Below are 19,424 nucleotides of genomic sequence, written 5' to 3' on the forward strand. Positions count from 1 at the left end.
AGCAAAGGTGCCCGAGCTGGCAGTGCGCTGGGTGAGGACCCCACCACGGGGCATCACCGACTGACATCCCTGCCTTGGCACCCCCCCAGCCCCATGGCCACCCGCCCACCAGCGTGTCCCACCGTGCCCCGTCCTGCGGCAGGGCTGGGAGGCAGCGAGGGGAATGGGGGAGATGGGAGGCGGTGGGAGGAAACGGACCTCCCAGCCGGGAAGCATGCCGGAGAGTGACATTTGCCAGACACCGATGCTGCTTTTGATAAAGAGTGGGGGGCAGTTTGCTGCCCGCAGGCACCCACGTTTCCCACACCTCCCGGCAGCTGGGGCCAAGCTTCGTCCCCCGGCTCTGGAGCCTTTGCCTCCCGCCCCCCCGGCGCTGTCCTGGCAGAGCCGGAGCCGCGCAAGGCCGGACGCCTCCTTTCCCTTTCAGACCCGGTGGGCTGCAAAGCAGGGGGGAAAAGGGCACAAACACTGATTTTATTTTTTTTTTTTCTTTTTTTGGTGTAGCATTTGTCAGCATGTGATGAGAAAGGGCTAACACAGAGGTGGACAGTGTCACCTGGACAGCGTCAGCACGGTTGCGACATGCACCCCACGGCAGATGGACAGGGCCAGCTCTGCAAACACACAAACCTCATCAGATTTTTCCCAAGGGCTCATCCCCAGTGCAGGAATCAGCCCAGGAGCCAGGTTTCCAGACACCTTCCTCCTCACGATGCCTCCCAGGGCTCCAGCACCCGACAGGCTGGGCCCTTTCCCCCTGCAGAAATGGTGGCTGAGCTCTCCTGCGAGCGCACGCCAGCAAACGGGGCTGGCGGCCACTGGCAGGCACTTGCAGCGATTCTACCCTGAAGCTTGTGGCTGGGCTTTATATCCTAAGCCTGCTTCAAACTTTGCACTGGGAGAAGTGATTTGTCTGCAAATGTTATGTGGTTAAAATAAATGCAGAGAATTTTAATCCTGGGAATTTGGAAAGTAGGAGATTTAAAATAACAAAACCCTTTCATATGGCACTTAATCCGAAATTAGCTGGGTTTTAAGTTTTACGGCAGTAGCTGATCATTCCTCGGCCACCTCCCGCTCGGCATGGGAATGGGGCGGCTCCCCAGATCCCCAGAGCGGGGGGGGAGCGGGGGCTGCAGAATGGGGTCTCCCAGCCCTGCCATGCCCCACCGTGCCAGGGTGGTGCCGGAGCAGTGACGGCACTCTTTTTTGTTGACATGGAATGGATCTCCCACAGCTACTTAAGGTTTTAATTGCCCTGTGATTAAAGTTTTCATTACTAAGCAATTAGCACCTGAAATTTTAAGTGCTGAAGTGTTTAACTGCATCCTGAAGCTGCCAGAGGTGAGGGGTGGTGGATGTGGGTGGGACAGGAGAGGGTTTTGAAGCGGGGACCAGGAGTGGCAGGAGGTGGCCTCCTCGCTGGGGCCCAGCCGGGCTGGCACGGGCGCTGCCGGCCGCTTCGATCCCGCTGGCAGCGCCGAGCGCCCGGCAGCACAGGGAGGAGCGCCCGGAGGGGCGAGCGCCCAGGGAGCCTGGGAAGGAGACAGGCTGGAGCCGGCGCTGACCCGGCGGGAAACGCGCCGGCTGGGCGAGCTGGCACGCGACGGCTCTCCCTGCCCTGGGAACGGGGCGACAGGGGCCACCCCCGGGTCCCCCCTTGTGACGGGGATGGCACGGGGGACCCCCCAGCAGCTACGCGGCTGCCCCAGGTGCCCGCTCAGGTGTTGCCCCTCCGGGCGCTACCCTTCGGACGGGGGACGTGGAGATGCCACCTGATGCCGCGAGGGCCCCGCTGCAGCCGTACCCGGCCCAGAAACAGGGGGGATCCCCCCCAGCCCGGCTTCCCGCATCCCCAGCACAGCTGCACTCCTGGTGAGCAGGCAACGGAGGCCTCCTGCGGGGTTTTTTTTTCTCCCATCCACTCAGCGTCACCCCTCAAACACACGTCCCTGTATCTACCTCATGGCGATGCGCTCCCGGGGCTGGCTGCCTGGCGAGGAATGCACTCCCTTCTGTTTGTTTTAAAACTCTTGCTGGGTAATTTCATTTGATGTCCCTTAGATCTTCTGAGAAAATAGGAATAATTGTTCCCTAATCACCTTCTCCTTATTAAGTTGCAGCTGAGGTTGCTGCATGCAAACGAGGTGAGGGGCGGTGGCTGGGTGCACCCGCGCGCATGGCCGTGGTCTGACACACACCATGCATGTGCCCGTGTGATGTGGACCCATCACCGGAGCACGTCAGGGCTGCGTTTTGGAATGGGGAGTGAAAGTCAGGCTTGCTCCAGTGGGATGGGGTCTCTGGGTGGGAAATTTCTCACGGAGAGAGGGCCGGGATGGGAGATTTGTCCTCGGAACGTCCATGGCCGTTGCTACTTTTCAAGGCTTTCCTTTCATCTCTTTTCAGCAGGTCCTGCCATCCTGCCGCTCCCCGTCTGCGCGGGAATGCCTCCCGGGGACACCGTGGGCACCGCAGGTTTGCCGTGCAGGCTGGAGGGCTGTTCTAAGGCAGAGCATCACTAACGAAGGTCAGTGCTGCAGACAGGCTCTCCTGTGTACCCCAGAGCCCCGTGTTTCACCTCTCAGCCCATCCCTGCCCACGTCGTGCCGACACGGTCCCTGTTGGAGCCCTGGCCAGCTCCAGCCATCACCCCGAGGTGCCGGGGAAGTGTCGGTGGAGGGGACCGGGACTGGGTGCATGCGCGTAGGGACATTGTGGGGCCAGGAGATGCCCATGTTTCTACGGGCTTGTGCGTCCCCCGACCACGACATCACCCCGTCCCCCGCGGGCCGCAGCAGCACCGTCCTCAGCACCGAGTCGATGCACAAGCAGGCGGGTTGGCGTTACACAGCCAGCCCCTGCCAGCAAATACCACGCAGTTACCACAGTTATTTCCTATTGTGCAGGCGCCGGAGCCCTGCCAGCCCTGCTCCCCAGGCCGCCCGCCAGCTGCGACACCCAGGCAGCTAGATGGGGCTCCCCGGCCAGCTACCTGCATTGCTGCTGGCCGGGCCCCAAAATCCTCAGCCCCCAGCCGGGACCGTGGTGCTGCACCCACCTGCACCAGGGGAGCGTGAGGCCCCGGGGAGAGGCCGGCTGGCAGCATCAGCCCGGTGGGAGCAAGTGGGGGCTCATTAATTACAGCGCATGGGGAGAGAGGCAATTATATGGAGCATCCTCCCCCTGCCTGAGCCCTCCCCACTCCCTGCTCCAGTTTCTCATCCTTTTCTGAAATAAATTCCTTTTGGGCTGAAATTTGCCAGGCATGGCTTGGCTCCAAGGGGAATTCTTGGGGAAACTTTAAGTAAAATTGGTTCAGCCATTTTTGAGTTATTCAAGTGTGAATAAGCAATTTCCCCATGTGCTTCGTTCAGAAATTTTGTGCTTGGGTAACTCAGACCTCTGGAATCGCAGAATAAATGAGGTTTCTGCATCTCGCGAAGCCGGCAGGGGCTGGTACAGTGTCTCCGGCAGGGAGGATTTCCCGGGAGTGACTTCACTGGGAGGCAGCAAATCTTCCCACCCTGAGTCTGGCCCATGGTTAAGTTTCTCGGTGTCTCCATCAGCCCCCACCACTCATTCCCCACTGGCACAGCATCGTACCCCAGCGCACATGTTAACGGTGCCGGCTTCATCGCTTGCTTCTCCGTTGCTCATCCCCTTGAGTGACAGCATTTGCAAACCAACAACTTCTGCTTCTTTGCTCAAACTTTGGTATTTTCCACCAGGGCAACCCCCTTCCTGCTGCTTTGCTCCCCCACCGCTTGCTTTTACCTGGAGAGCGCAACACCCCACCTGCTGCATCTCCTGTCCCTTGCAGAGATTTATCACAATCATATGTCATGTCCCATCTTAAACTAGCACACTGGCTCTCTCGAGCATGGCTTTTCCCTTCGGGAACCGTGCCCGGTGGTGCTGGGGCGCTGCGACAGCCCTCGGGGCACAGCGTCCTGGTGAGGCTCCCCACAGCTCCCAGAGGATGCCAGCATTCCTGCAACAGGAATTGGTCACCTCCAAATTTTTGGCAGCCCAGGCAGAGCCCAGTCCCATGCCGATCTCTCTGGCCAGGGCTTGGGAAGCCAAATCCTTCTGGGACAAGGAAGGAAAGTGCCCATCCGTGACCCTGGTGGGTTTGTGCAGCAGAAGGAGGAGGCAACAGGGACACGCTCTGCATCCATCCACACAGCAGAGAGGCTGACCGCAGCCAGCCCCAACAACTTCCCAAATTCCCTCTCCTGCCAGGAGCCGCGGGGAAGGTGGCTGGAAGCGTGGGCCCGCGGCCGCTCCATTGCGCCGGCGCGAGGCTGGGGCCGCGGCTGCATGCCAAGGGAGTTTCTGGGGCAGGTTTCTGGGGCGGGGAGGACGGTGGTGAGGTGCTGCTTGCAGATGGCAGGCGGCTGCAGCGGGGGCAGCCCAGATGGCTGCGCTGCGGGGGCAAGGCTGCCTGGGGTGACGCGTCCAGCCATGCACCCCTCTAACCCGGACCTGCCGGAGCTCCCGGCCACACTGGGAACTGGGGGCATCAACGTGCCCCAAAATCAGGGACTCGGAAGATTTTTTTCAGCCCTCAGCCAAGTCCAACCCTCCCCAGGCGTCCGAGGAGGAGACTTGCAGTGCAGCGCAGAGGGCCAGGACAGGTGGCAGCCTGTGTCCCGTGCCAGGCACGGTGGGGATGTGTGTCTGTCCTGAAGGATGTGGCAGTACCAGCTCCGGCCACAGGGACAGTGTGTGCACACCATGCGGAGAGAGCAGAGTCTGTCAGACACGGGACCCCAAAACCTCCCCATGGCAATGGTGGGAAGAGAAAGGGGAGAGGACTGAGGCGCTCACAGGCCGGAGGCCGTGGCTGCATGCACGGTAGGGCACGGTCTCCCACGAGGAGTGTGGTGGGGAAGGCACCTTGGGGGTGGGGGAAGGGGGTGCTGGGGGGGTCACTGCAGGGTGCTCTCTGTATGGTGTCACCCTGGCCAGGATTCCAGCACTCAGCCCTGTCACCGTGGTAGGAATCATGGTGTGGTGGGGATGGGAGGGAGTGGGTTGAGATGCGATGCGATGCGATGGGACAGCATGGGACGGGTGGAGTGGGATGGGGTGCACGGGATGGGCTGGGACAGGATGGGGGGAGATGGGATGGCACAGGGTGGGATGCATGAGATGATGGGATGGCACTGTAGAGGATGGGATGCCAATGGGTGGCACGGGTAACCCAGGCTGCCAGTGGTGGGGCACAGAGGGGGCCCATGGGCCCGACCACACACGTGCTAACAGGCTCACGCACTCAACCGCACCCGGTGGGGGGCAGGGCAGGGAGGGCCTGGGGCTGCGGGGCGGGCCGGGAGCGCGGCCCCTTTAAGAGCCCAGTTCCGCGGGCGGCCGCTGGGTGGGGCGCGCTCCCCGCCCTGCGCCTCCCGCACCGGGGGGCGGGGCCACCGGGGGCGCGCCGGGCAGCGCCCGCCCCCTCCAATTCATCTTTCCGCGGAGGCTCCGCCCCCCGTCCCACCGCCGCCCAATGGGCGCCGCGCTCGCCGTCGCCAGGGGCGCCGGGTTGCCAGGGGCGGGCTGATTGGCGGGCGGGCCCCGCCCCGCACGGCTCAGCGGCGGCAGCGGCGGCGGCGGCGCCAGAGCGCGAGCGTGGCGCGGCGGCGAGAGGAGCCGCGCGTGGCGCCGAGCTCGGGACTGCCCGGCGGGGCCGCCCGCACCGCCCCCCCGCCATGGCCGCGGCCCGCCCGGGGGCCCCCCCCGCCGCCGCCGCCGCTGCTCCCCCTCCTACTGCTCCTGCTGCTCCCCGGCGGCCGCCGCGCTCTGGAGGGTGAGTACCGGGCGGGCGTGCCCGCCCGCCGCACCGGGGCCCGTACGACCGCGCACACACGCACGCACCCTCCAGGGTGTCCCCGGCCCACCGGGCCTCGTCGGTGTCCGCCACAGGCTCGACTCGGCGCGCCGCGGACGCCCGGCTGTCCCCGCGGGGAGCTCGCCGCCGCAGCGCGCCCCAACGCCGCTCCCAGCGCTTAGCCGCCCTCAGTAGGTTTCAGAGTCAACGCCCCGTGGAACAGAGCCCGGCGCGGCCGAGGCGCGGCGGCCGCGGCCGGCGGCTGCTGGCAGCGGTGGCAGGGAGCGGCGCCTCGTTGGATACTCGGTTCACGTTCCGAGGCTTTTCGCCACGACCGAGAGGGCTGGAAAATTAATATTTCTTTCAGTGGAAGCTCGCGGCGTGCCAGAACTGGTGGGGCCGCCGGAGGAGTGTCCGTGTGCCGTGTCCGGCTCCATCCCTTCCCCGGCCGGGTTCGCCGCACCCGCCGCCTTAACCCCCGAGGCTCCGGCGTGGGACCGCCGGGGCGAGTGGCCACGCGTGCCGCATCCATCCCCGAGCGGGGCTGCGCTCCGCGGCTCGCCCGCCCCCGCGGGCGGGGGAGAGAAAGAGGGGACGAGGGCAACCCCCCCCACCGCCCCGCGCTCCGGTGGAGTTAGGAATAAAAGGAGGATTAATTTTCTCCCCCTCGGAGGGTGAATCCCGGTCCGCGGTGCGGCCCCGTCCCGTCCCCCCCCCCCCGCTCCTCCCCCGCCGGCTTTGAGCGAGCAAAGCGGCTGCTGGCCCCGCTGGGGGACCGGGGCGTCCCGGGGCGGGCGAGGCGGGTCGCACCGGGGAGGAGGAGGAGAAGGAGAAGGAGGGGGCCCGGGCGGGTTTTTGTCTCGGCACAAAGTGTGCACGGCTCCGGCCGGGAGCGCCGGAGGCGGCGACGCTCCGGTGTCCGGTAACCGAAGCCGCTGCCGGAGAGGCGGGAGGGGGCTGGGGAGGGAGAGAGGGAAGGGAGAAACCCCGGGCGGAGAGGAGCTGCCGGTGCCTCCGCCCGGGCGGGGGGCGGCGGTGGCTTTTGTGTGCTCGGGAGGCAGTTTTGTGCTGGGGCTGCCGCTGCCGTCGCCCCGCGGTGCGGGGCTTGGGCTGCGGCACCGGGGGGTGACGGTGGGCAGAAGCCCTTCCCCGCTGCCGTTTGTTGGGGGGACACGTTTCCTCCGGCTTTGGGCTTTGTAGAAAGTTTGGGGGGTGCTTGTCGCTCGTGTTTCTTTTCATCCTGCCTCCCTGCGTCATTTTTTTTTTTTCCCCCCTTTAAAGGGGAAAAATATTTTTTTAAAAAAATCGTTCTTCTTTGTACGCCGTAGGAAACGGAGCTGTGGGCCTGCTCGGTCCGTGAGCTCCGGGCTGAGCGGGAGCCCCGCGGCAGGAGGGGAAGGGAGAAGCCTGCCTGCACCCAGCCCTCTCGGGATGCAGGCTCCCGAGCACCCACCCGGGGACCACCATGCCGGGCAGAGCCCTGGGGAGCCCTGCCTGCTGGAGAGGTGCAGGAGGATGAAGTTGCGGGTAGGGAGCCTGGCGGGGCCCCACGCCTGCGGGCAGCCCCTCGCAACCCGCTTCCCATCAGCGGTTTGGGAACCGGGGAAGGAAAGCCGGCGGGGGGGCTGGCAGCGCTGGCGTGCATCGCCCGGGGACTGTCCCGCCAGTCCCTGGGGAGGGAGCCCCGGCCTTTCCCCCGCTGCCGTCCGGGGATGGAGCGGTGTGAAGAGCCAGATGGGGAGAAAATAAACAGCTCCTGCTGAGGAGTCGCAGGGTTTTCTCAGCTTCCCGAGCGTGCAGAGGGGTCAGGGGCTGAACACGCTGCCCGAGGAGGTCAGGGCCCAGCTGGGTGCCAGCCCGATGGGACTGCTTCAGGGCTGGCTGGCAGCCACCCAGCATTTTGGGGGCCAGCCCTGATTCCCCTGGGATTTTCTTTTTTTTTTTTTTTTTTTTTTTTTTTTTTTTTTCTCATTTCCCCTTTGCTCTTGTCTGAGCTGGAGGGAAAGTTGCAGCTGGGCCGGGAGAGGTTTCTGCCTTGCCCAGCGTTAGGAAGCCGTTGCTTGCGTCGGGGTCATCGAGCTCCCGCGCTTCTGCTGCGCTGGGCATTTCTGGCCGTTCGCGACGCTGCTTCCTGACGGGGACCAGCGCGTTCAAGCGATTACTGTAAATCTAGCATGCACGTTCGTTCAGATATTTTAGTGCTGATCATAAATCTGGCGCGGACATAAATCTGCACGTACGTCCTGCAGACGACAACGGCAGCGAGCGGTCCCCAGACCCGGCCACCTTACCATCCCCTCCGAGGGGGGCGACGGGCTGGGCTTGCGGCCAGTGCCCAACTGGGAGGGCAGGGGGCTTCGGGGCTGGACGGCACTGCCCATTCCCGGGGGGATGGCGGGGAGTTGGGTTTCTTTACAAGGCCCCACGGGGGTGGAGGGGAAAAGCCGCGCTCGGCAGCAGCTCAGTGAGGGCTTTGTGCTGCCGAGGAGAAAATGGTTTCTCTCCAGATCGTGTAAGTGCGCTGGGTCTGTTTGAAGTCACAATGTGTTTTTCTTCTCCGGTTCAGCAGTCCCTGGGCCGGCTGCAGAAGGAATGCTCTATCCGGGGGCAACAGCGGATGCTTTCTCCGGTGCAGGGGTTGGAGCCGAGGAGTTTGTCCCGGCGGGGCTGTGGGAGCAGAGGCCCTGTGGGGAGCGGACGCGGTGAAACAGCATGGGGAATGTGCTGCGTTCAAGGCCCTTGCCGACTGTCCGGGGATAAAGCCCCAGGCTTCAAAACGCCCCGGCCCGAGGGAGTGTGGATGGCCACGGGCTCGATCTGCCCGTCGCCCCAGGGGTGCAGGTGGGCTGGGACCAGGACCTGCTCTCCCAAGGAGCTGCTCTCCCAGGCAGCTCCTGCCGTGAGCAGCCTCTCTGGGCACGGGACTCCATTTAAAGTTGGGGTTTCCCACGTGCTCCCCCACGAACCCCTGTGCAGAGGCACTGCATTGCTGCACGTAGCCCCGAGCCAACTCCGGCTTTAGCAAAATACCCAAACTCCCCCGAAGCAGGAGGATTTCTAGGGGGAATTTTCCTCATCTGGACTCTGCCCGTTGGCGGTTCCCAGACCCCAGCCTGGCGTTACGCAGGCTGACCACGCTCCTCTCTGCACCGGCAAACCCCTGCTTAATTGACCCCTGTACTGGAACTGCCAGGTATTTTCTTGGCAGGGAGATTTGCTTTCCGTTTAATTACTTTTCACTGAAATGGCATGTTTCTCTGCGGGGTGATGGGGGGAAGTTAGTCCTGCTGTTTTATTGATGCTTGGGGTAGGGCTGTGAGGGAAAGCGGGTTGTGGGGCTCCGCAGCGCTCGCTGGATTCATTAAATCTCCCGTTCCTCGCTAAAAGCTCTGCTTGAGGAAACCCACCCCGTCTGTGCTCCTGAGGCGGGAACGAGAAGGGCTTTCCTTTGTGTCAAGTGGAGCATACGGAGAGCCGGGGAGAGGGAAAACTTGCAGCGCTGGGGTCCGTTTGCAGCCCTGCATTTCTCCCCCAGTGTACAGCTCAGCCAGCGACGCTGCGGCTGTGGGGCCATGCCTGCCCGGCCCTCACGATTGGGAATAGCGGCCTCTGGTTTTTAAGGAATGAACCGAAACTCCTTGTTTTGTTGTGATGACTTACTGCGAGAGATATTTGGGGAAACCAGTTTGTTGCATTTTCTTTCCGTGAGCCGTTTGCTGCTGCCACTGGAGCAGGGGAGCTTGGCGTTTAATTAAAACAGCCCGAGCAATCTGAATCACAGACTTGCATGTTTTTAAAATTGTAGCTGTTCCTGTTGTGCTGAGTCAAACTGGTTTGTCGGGATTAAGCGTCTCCGCCTGGGAGCCACGCTGGGGGAAGGGTGCTGGGGCGGCCCCGGGGTCGGGATCCCCATTCCGGGCTGGTGGAGGCGGCCGGGTGGGTGCCAGCCTTCCCCCCCCCCCCCCCCCCAAGGAGAACCCCGGGAAAGGGGAACTGTCCCCATGGGCTGCGGTGGAGCCGATGGCTGCCGTCGCCCTGAGTTTCCCCAGGGTTGAAGACATAACGAGTTGGCGTCGCTTCTGGAACGGGCGTGTTCCCAAGCGAAGCGTTGGGGGGACGGTGGGGATGGGGGTGCCCCTCCACAGCCGGGAAGCTGCTTGCAGGGAGCCAGGCACAGCCCCGTGTCCCTAGGGATGGGCTGCCATCTTGAAGGCCAGGGGGCCTTTTGCAGTGGCACTCCCACCTGGCTGGGACGCTCCCATTTGAATCGTGTTTTGGTTTTTTGTTGTGTTTTTTTTTGTTGTTGTTGTTGCTCAAAAACCAGTCCTGTGTTCAGGCAGGGGCGAGGCTGGTGGCGGGGCACGGGCCGTCCCCTCGCGGAGCTGAGCCCCGAGCAGACTCCGTGGGGAGCCCAACGGGAGCCATTTTGTAGGGCGGGTGGGCCGCCTGCCTGCGGAGGGCCAGGCTTGGCGCTCTTGGCGAGGCCTCGTCCTCCCGCGCTTGGGCTTCGGTATCGCCCGCCCTCAGCACAGCCGTGGAGGCCTTGTGGGGCCGAGCTTGGGAGCGGGGCTGCGTCCCCTTCCCGCAGGGCCGCCATTTCCAGAGGGGCTGCAGCCCTCCGCTGGCGCCCGCTTACCCCTCGGTGCAGCCAAGCCCTCCAGCCCGTGCTCCCCGAGGCAGGAGGGAGCGAGCCCAGAGCCGGCTTCGCATGGCCGCCCCTCTGAAGAGGAAAGGGAGCCATCTTGGGAAGAGGCAGGAGCGCGGCGGCAAGGCCGAGCACCGGCCCCGTGGCCGCTCTCTGCGCGCGTGCCGGCCAGGGGTCCCGGGCTGGGGGGGGGGGGGGGGGGATTGCTGGGGGGGCCTTTTTATTTTATTTTTGCCCGTCGCTAAGCTCCACGCTGCCGGGGCCTGGCGTTTCTCATGCATGTGGCAGGAGCTGTTGACAAACACCTGTTTCCCGCCCCCCTCCCTAGGAATGCCCTGGGGGCCCCGTGGGGGCTGTGATGTGATGGGGGGGGGGGGCAGCAGGGACGCCCCCTCCCAGGGGAGCCCTCCCCCAGGGCTTTCCTGCCCCGTCGGTGGCAGCTGCGGGATTTGGGCCTCCCTGTTCCTCTCCGAGGTGTGGCCGTCATGCAGGGCTGCCGAAACCTGTCCCTGTCCCGGGGAGGGGACACCGGCCCCCCCCACCCGCTCCCCGACCAGTCCTGCTTGTCCCTTGGGTGCTCGGCCGCCTGCCCGGCGAGGGCTGGGGCTCGGGAGGGACCCCGCGGGGCGAGCGGGGAGGGAGGGGGTGCTCGGCGGGCGCGCACGCACACGCGGCGTGCGATCCAAGGCCTTTTTTTATTAATGAGAAAAATGTGCAGGGCTTGAACGATCGCCAGGAACAGATTTATTCTAGTTCCCCAGAAATTAAACTGAAATGAAGGAACGAGTCAGCCCGGCCCGGCACCCCCTCCTGACTCTGTGCTTGTTTTAACTCTGGAAGAATCTGACTTTGGGGGTGGGGGAGGCGGGGAAGGGGGGGGGGGGTATTTGGGTTTAAGCAGTTCCAGATGGGCTCGGTGCTCGAGGAGAGCCGAGGAAGCGAGCGGAGAGCAGCGCGGAGATTTGGGTAACTGCCCCAGGCAGGAGAGAGGAGGGAGATCTTGGCAGAAACTCCTGCTCCGCACTGCTGGGATGGGATGGAGCTTGGCAGCCGAGCCGCCCCGTCTGTGGGGCGAACCTTTGGATGTGCAGCGAGTAACCTTTTTTGGGGAGGGGGTGGTTTTGGGGGTTTTTGGTTTGTTTTTTTTTTTTTTTTTTTTTTCAATATCATTACTCCTTCCCTGGGCTTTTTCCAAAAGTACAACCTGGAAAAAAATGGAGCTGGAGGGGTGGAGAGGGGCCTTTTGGATCTCAGCCTGCCGCAGACGGTTACCCTGCAGAGGCAGGCCTGCAGCACCGATCACGTTCCCCTCCTTCCCCCGGGGACTTCGGGGCTCTTCATCCACCTGTGCCGGCCCGGCCCGACTTGGCTTGGTAGCCCCATGGGGACACCTGCCCCATGAAGCCATGGCCACAGGGCAGTGGGGCCGCAGAAGGAGGTGGCAGGAGTGTCCCCATCAGAGCAGGGCCTGAATGAAAACAAAGGCAGCTTGGCGGGCCGATTTGCTGCCTACGTCCTGGTCGATGGCATTCAGAGCGCGAACAGGTCTGGCATCTCCCGATCGGATGAGTTATTTCCGATCGGATGAGTTATTTCTGTGGCAGCGGAGGGCGGCTGCATGGCCATTCCTGCTGGGGACGGCAACCTATAAATCTCTCTTGCCTGCTGGCCGTAGAGCTCCTGCCTGCCCGGCGTGGCTGGTCACGTTGTCCCCATGGCGGGGAGCTGCAGCGGGCAGCCCCTTCCCCTGGGCCAGGCAAGGACATGCCCATCCCGAGCGGGCAGCAGTTGTTTTAAGGCCGGCAGGGTGTCTGGCAGCAGGCAGGGCTGAGAGGCTGTCCGTGGGGTCTCTCCATTCCCCTTGCCCGCAGCCTGGCAGAGCAAAAGCGGCTATTCCCCCTGGGCGAGCTGAAGCAGCGAGCACCGGGGCGCATCCACCACGTGGGCAGGGATGGCAGCTCTTCCCCGGCCGAGCTGACCCTGGCATGGCACACAGGGCTCTGACATCCGAAATCCCCGCGGTATTAATAGAACAGTAATTGCAGTGCAGTGCTGGACTCGGGCAGCTGGCTCACATCCTCTCCCGGCGTCAGTACGGCCTTTCTGCGGGACTGGGGCCTGGCAGCAGGACCTGGCAGGGCTCGGGCAGCGGGCTGCACGTGTCCTTGGCGTGCAACTGCAGGGCAGGAGCCTGCCATCCTGCAAAAGCCCCGGGCTCCGAGTACCGTGCTTTGGAGGGAGGGTGTAGCATGTGTGCTGGTGGGTGCCGGAGCCCGGCTTGGCATGGCCCCGCTCGCAAAATGGCAGAAATGTGCCCTCCCCGGCTCGACCCGGTGCGTGACTGGGAGGAAACGAACGCCCGTCCCTCCCCGCATCGCAGGCGCTGCCACTTGATCTGCTTTTCGCAGAGCTGGCACCTGTCCTCTCTCACATGCTTCAGTCTGTCTCGCGGCCATCAGGAAACAGCTCCTGGCGAGGAGCACGCGGCCGGAAAACCCTCTTCAGCCAGTTAGCGACCGGCGGGTGGGCGACGGGGCAGGGCTGGAGGGAGGGAGCGCTCCCGTCCTCTTCCATCCTGTGTGCCTGGCAGCTCACGGTCATCCGGGAGCTGGATCTGGCCCATCCAGAACGTGCAGGGCATTGGGCTCGGATGGGGGGACTGTGAGGGAGATGCAGCCGGCCGATGGGTCATTGCCATGGGGCCATCTGCCCACGTGAGGTTGTTATACCCCAGTGCAGGTGTGGGATTGGGAAATGGAGGATGCATCCTTGGCGCATCCCAGCAATTGGTGTCTTGGGCTCTGCTGCCAGCTTACCGTGGTGCCAGCAGGGCTGGGACCGGCAATGGTGCCAGCGGGGCCAGAACCAGCAATGGTGCCGGGACCGGTGGTACTACCCATCCTTGGCCAGGCTCTCCGGGGCTGGGACTGCCTGCCCTTGTGCGTGCGTGTGTGGTGTGTACAAAGGGGCCTTAATCTCAGTTGGGGCCTCTGGGCCCTGCCATAATGCAGAAATAATGAGTCTATTATTAAGTGCCCACAGTACTTCTTCACTCTGGTGGCTTGCCTCCAGCAGCAGGCAGAACCTGCCCCGCTTGAAGTGGATGTGTCATCATTTGCCTCAGCAAATCCGATCCCCTTTGATGATGGGCCAAACGCCCTTGGCATGAAGGGCCACAGCTGTGATACAGGCCCCATTTTTTTAATTTTTTTTTTTTTTTCCCCTCCTCTCTTCCCTTTGTTCCCAGTTCGTTGGCAAGTCGTCGGCTCGCCCCGGACCTGGGGCAAGCGCGCGTTGGCGGGCATGGGCGGTCTGAGCCCCCGCGTCCCCCTGGAGAGGGACGGGGTGGGGGGCCGGCTCCCATGGCTGCCCCGCGTCTCCCCCCTCGGCGCTGGGGAGCAGCAGGCGCCCTGCTCGGCGTGAGGATGGGTTCCCAGCGTGGGCGGCGATAGGGAGCGCTCCAGCCCTTCCCTTGGGCTGAACCGCACCGCCTGGCCTGCCCGGCCCGACAGCCGGCGAGGGCGAGGGTGGGACCCCGCGCAGCCCCCCGGCCTCGCACCGCACGCTTGGGCGGCCGGGCTTGCAGGAGGGGTCCCCGGGAGAGACGGGATTCCCGGGGGAGGACGAGGACGCGTGGGCTGTGCAGCGTGCCAGCAGTGCTGCCAGCCCGGTCCCTGCAGAGGGAGCTGGCAGACAGCGTCTGCCGGCACCTTCGCCAGGCTCCCGAACCCCACGCCTGGCACCTCGGGCCGTGGGTACCCCCGGCCCACCCTGGGTGCTGCCAGCCCTGCGGGCGCCCTGCCTGCTGCCTCCCTCCCTGGCTGCGGTCTTCCTCGCCGCTCTCCTGGCTCTTGGCTGCATCGGCGAGAGCCTCCCCTCCCCGCAGCGCAGCTCAGGCACGAGGGGCTGCCAAGTGCCGAAACCTCCCAGCGCGACGGCTCCGAAGCTGCCGACTGCGGGGTGCCCCGTCCGCGGAGCACGTGCTCTGCCTTGGGCTGAGCAGGACGGGAGCGCTTTCCCCGTGCAGGCGGCACACGCGAGTCTCCTGGCTCCAGAGCGGGGCCATCCCCTGCCCAGGAGGAAGATGGCCACAGGGTTTAGCTGGGGTCAGAGGGGGAAGGACCCTCCCGGAGGAGGAGGAGGGATCCGGGTGGGCGACATGCTCCGGGAAAATGCGTCGTGGGGTCTCCCAGACCTGACGCGCGCGCAGGGCGCTCTGTGTGGCTCGGCTTTTGTGTACGGGAAACGCTCGTCAGCGGGAAAAGTGCAACCTCAGGTTCTCTCCCACAGGCAGCTCTTTGTTCCCAGATAAAGGACCTTACACCAAAGGCCCTTTGTGCCGCTGCTCAGAACGGTGCTGGGATTAATTGTACCGATAGGTGCTTGAATGGGGAACGCACAAGGCTGCTCGCTCCTGCCATAATATCTTCAAAACTAAGGAGGAAATTAGAATATGCGGGGAGATGCCCCTTTTGGTGGCGTTTTGACTAGCAGGCAGTCACCAAGATTGAGTGCATCCCTAAACAAGCTACCTTTCCTTCCAGAGGAGCACGGCATGGTGGCAAGGGGGAGAGGTATCCGGCACCGCTGTGAGCAGCTGCCGCAGTGGAAGCCAAGCCATGTCCTGGGGCAAATGGCCCAGCCGTCGATGCTGTCTACAGGAGCCTGGCGTGGGGTGAGTGGCCCATATGGCCGGGCCAGGCCACTCGCCCCACGCTGAGCTCCTGCAGACATGGTGCCGTGGTGTGCATAGCTCCCAGAGAGCATGGGCACGTTGCAGAACAGGTTCCTCTGTTTGCGGCAAGGCTGTGTGGGCGTCTTTACTAACTTTCCTCCCTTGCCTTCTTCCAGGATGCTCTGGACTTGCGCGAGCTGCCGCCTTCTCGTCGGGGCGAGGAGCTGGCGTCCTACCTTGCCAGCGCATCCTGATAAAAGCTGGCGGTCCCCATGTTCAAAGGCGAGAGCGTTCAAATCAGAGCCGGTTGGTGGAGACGATTGAGTCTTCCCCAGCGGCTTCATCTTGAAAGAATTTTGATTCCCCCCCCACCCCCCCCCTCTTTCTGGCTCAGCCATCACTGCCGCGCGCGTCTGCCGCTCAGCAGCGCGAGACGGGCTCTCTGGGCCTCTTAGGGGGGGAGTTCAAACGTTTTCGCTGGCCTCAGACCATGCACACCGCATTCCTGAGCCCCTGCGCGGGAGGAAGAGGTCCCCGGCTCCAGATGGGTCCTCGCCAGAGCTTCAAACACGCAGCGAACTGCTGGGGACTCTGCGGAGGTGACGGGAGGGCTGCTGGCAGGGGACCCCTAGTCTTTGCAGCTTGGGGTGCAGCAAGGAGGAGGCAGCTGGAGTGATGCTCACAGTCCCATCCGAGGAGTGAGGCTCTTTCCCTGCCTGGGATCCCACTCTGCTATGGAAATCCTGCTTTTATGTGGGGTTGACCACGGCCTGCTGTACTCGCTGAGTGTAGCAAGGCTCCTGCCGCATTCTTTGCCTTTGCCCAGCTGAAGGTAAGGAGAGGACAACTCCCCAGCGCTGCAGACAGTGATAAAGCAAGCCTTAGGGTGACTTCCCCAAGCTGGTGAAATTGGGAGCCAATTTCCCGTTGACTAATGGGACCAGGCTCTCGCTGTGGTGCGCGGGATTGAGGTGGCTTTGACTCACTGCTTGGCCAGCCCTGACATTGTTCACGTCCCTCCAAAGCACCTGCAAACCTGAACTGGGCCGGGAAACCGCTGGTGCGGCCTCCGAGCCCACCTCTGGCACCATGTGCCGGAGGGAAAGAGCAGCCGGCTGCTCCCAAACCACTGAAGCCCAGTGCTTGCCCAACTTCCCAGTTCCAGACACTAGCACATGCCCTTTCATGGTGGGGGGCGGGCAGTGCTTAGCGTGCCCTGGTGTTTGCTGGAGAAAGGACACGGGACGCAGGTTCGGTGCCAGGCCATCGCGAGATCTCTGCGGCAGCTTTAAGGGCAGAGAGCGGTTTCTGCGGCTCCGCTGCGGCCGGCTTGGCTCAGCATGCCGCTGCCGGCCCCGGGACCACGCAGTGCAGCAGCCTGCAGGGCTGTCCACCCACGACCTTCACAGTGGCAGGCAGCGAGGGGCTGGCAAGCTCCACTGACCCGCCCGGCCCCGCTCGCTCCCGCAGCTGCAGGAAACCCCCGTTGCCCTCCATGCTCGGCCCGTTTCCTTTAGCCGAGTTGCTCGGTGATTTTATTTTTATTATTTCCCCTCCCCGCTCTTTCTGTGTGGTTTACATGGCTCTCGCGCCAGCGGCCGGCTTGGCTCTGTCAGGTTTTTTTTCCCCTCCTCTGCCGGTCAGATGGCAGATGCTGCCAAATTAGGATGCAGGCAGCGAGCCTCCTGTCCGAGCTGTGTCTCTGCGCCGGGTCGGCGCTCGTGGGGAAGGGTGCTGCCAGAGGGGACGGCTGCCCACGTGCCCTGTCCTGGGGCCGGGCCAACACGGCAAGGGCTGCCTGCACGGCGCCCGCTGGCATGCAGGGGAGTTCCCGCACACCCTGGGCAGGTTTGGGGAGCAAAGATCTCCTCCCGCCCCAAGAGCAGGGATGCCCGCGCGGTCAGGTCTGGCCCGGCTCTGCCGCGGCTGGCCACGGTATCCTTGTGCCGCCCTGCTCGCTGGCACACCCTGCCACCCAGATCCCCATCTCCCCGGCCTGACTCACCGCCACGGCCGCTCATCCGCACCGGCCCCAGCCCTGAGCGCGCAGGGCACCCCTTCCCTGCTCCTCCCGCCGGGTCCGGCCCTGCGGCAGAAACACCCACCCAGCTGTCCGTGCCAGGAGCGGGGCCCTTCGCTGGCCGGACCCGCGCGGGGTCTCCGCGCCGGGACTTGGCAGCCTGGCGTGCTGTCAGTGCCGAGCACGCGCTTGGCTCTGCTCCGCCGCCGGCGCGGCGTGCCTGGGCCCTCGCGCGGCACCGCTGTGCCCTTATTAGGGCAGCCGGCGTATGGGGCCCGTCCCTTGGAGAGGTATGAGCTGCCCTGCTCCGCAACCTGCTCCCCCGTGCCCGCGGCACCGGCTGCCTTCCCTGGGAGCCATCCTGCTGCAGGGGTCTGGGGAGCACGGCAGCGTCTCGAGGAGGTCTCGTGGCTGCACGGAGCCGCGCTTGGGCCCCTGCCGGCGGTCGGTAGCTGATGCTGTGGGGAAGGGGAGGGGAGAGGAGAGGGATGGAGGTTTGCTGCATCCCTTGGGCAGGCAGTGCCTTGGGACCGGGCAGAGGCTGCCCCATGGGTGCCCAGCCCTGTCCTGTGCCCTGGCCCTCCTGGTGTCCTCGTCACGAGTTCCCCTGCGTTACCTGCTTGGCGGACGACTCCTTCCTTCTCTCTCTTTGTTTTTGCCGCATGCCCCTAGTTTGTGTTTTTGAGAAACAGCAAATAACCACTGCCCAATAACCACCTCTGCGCAAACAAGAGCCGGTGTCGGTTTGTCCTTCCTGTCGTAGGTGCTGTCTCCCTGACCCTCTCCTGGCTGGGGAGCTGGCACCATGAGGGGTTTTCCTCATTCTGTCCCCAGTGCTGTGTCTGCTGCCAGTGCCACCAGCCCACGATGGGACTGGGTTTGTGTTTGCTCCACACGAACAGCCTGGGCGAGAGGCAGGCTCGCTGGCCGGGCTGGGATCCTGGCGAACAGCGAGGCGGGTCAGAGAGCCCGCGTGTCCCAGATGTGCTTGTTTATCTGTGCCGCAGTGGCACTCGCAGCCTGTGCTCCTGGCCCGTCCGTGGGTGCTGGCGAGCTGCTGGCAGGTCTCCCCAGGGTGGGATGCGGGAGGAAGGTGTTTACCTCCAGCCAGGCTTCATCCGAAACCCTGCGACGCGTGAACGTTTCCTTCCTCCTCCGCACTTCCTCTGTGGCTGGGTCAGCCTGTGGTTTTCCTGGAGTGGAAGGAAAGGAGTTGAAACTGCCTCTTGCTTCTGGGGCTTAGCCGTGGTGCCTGGCACGGCCAAGCTGCCCCGGCACGGCCTGTGCCCCAGCCATCGAGAGCGAGCGGCTCCCAGCCCACTGCCGGCTCTGGGAGCTGGAGAGCCACGGCTCCTTGCATCTCAGGGCTGGGTGGGCTGAGGGACAGACTGATGGACAGCCCTTTGGGAGCTGTGTGGGGTCTGGGATGGGGTCATGCCTGCAGCCGGGGAGGGGGATGCCCTCAGCAGGGAGGCGTTTTGGAGCTGGGCCTGGGCCTGGCTCGGGGCAGGCACTGGAGCCCCTCCGAGCACACCGGGGTCTGGGGGGGACTGTTGCCCAGCTCTGGCGTTTGCACCCCCTTGCCCCAAAACCCCCTGGGCCGGAGAGGGGCCAGAAGACCCCAGGGATGCCTGCTGCCCTCCGAAGAGCCTACAGGGCCATCCCTTGGAGCAGGGGTTGCAGAGCCAGCAGCCCACAGAGGGGCCATTGGCACCAGCCCTGGAGCGCATCGTCGTTCTCCGTCCTTGCGTTTCGCTCCCGGTTTTTGTGCGTGGTGCTTGCGCGGAGCCGCGCGGCTCTGCCCGGGATTAGCGACAGCTGCCTGCAATTGCAGCTCTTCCCAGACAAGCGTCTCGCTCCCCCAAGGCTGGGGCTGGGGCTGTTTGGGGAATGCTGCTGGGGTGGTTTGTCTTGTAGTCTGCTCCAGGAATGTTGGCCAGACGGTCAAATTCTTCTCCCCTCTTGTAAAATGAGTGATGTGGGGCGTCTCTGGGAGAGCAGCCTGCCAGTCCCTCCTCCTCTGGATAAACCTGCCTGGCCCGCACCGCCCTGTCATGGGAACGGGCCCTTTCAACCCCAGCCACAGTAAATACGCGCCCTGCCAAAGCAGAGGGGGAGGGCGCGGATGGGGGGGGCCCGGTCTCCCTCCTCTGGCACCCCCCTGCACTGGCCGGGAGGCACGGCCGGCCACACCGGCGGCCGGGGTGGCAGTCCGTCCCCGTCCCCCCCTCACCACCTGGTCGGCTCCTTG

The 19,424-nt window shown here is 64.2% G+C and overlaps 1 protein-coding gene across 3 annotated transcripts in view; it reads left to right on the top strand.

Annotated features, from left to right (window-relative positions):
• The first annotated feature begins 4,985 nt into the window (after nucleotides 1-4,985).
• Nucleotides 4,986-19,424, top strand: part of EPHB3 (EPH receptor B3) — a 29,368-nt gene continuing 14,929 nt past the window's right edge. For 2 of the 3 annotated variants that reach the window (XM_030028795.2, XM_030028796.2), the window contains exon 1: nucleotides 5,640-5,812. The gene's annotated coding sequence lies outside the window, so the exon portion shown is untranslated. Of the gene's footprint in view, nucleotides 5,003-5,639; nucleotides 5,813-19,424 lie in introns of those variants that run through there. The other variant, XM_030028794.2, reaches the window with a different exon arrangement.

Source organism: Aquila chrysaetos, chromosome 10, assembly GCF_900496995.4.
Source record: "Aquila chrysaetos chrysaetos chromosome 10, bAquChr1.4, whole genome shotgun sequence".
Taxonomy (NCBI): domain Eukaryota; kingdom Metazoa; phylum Chordata; class Aves; order Accipitriformes; family Accipitridae; genus Aquila; species Aquila chrysaetos.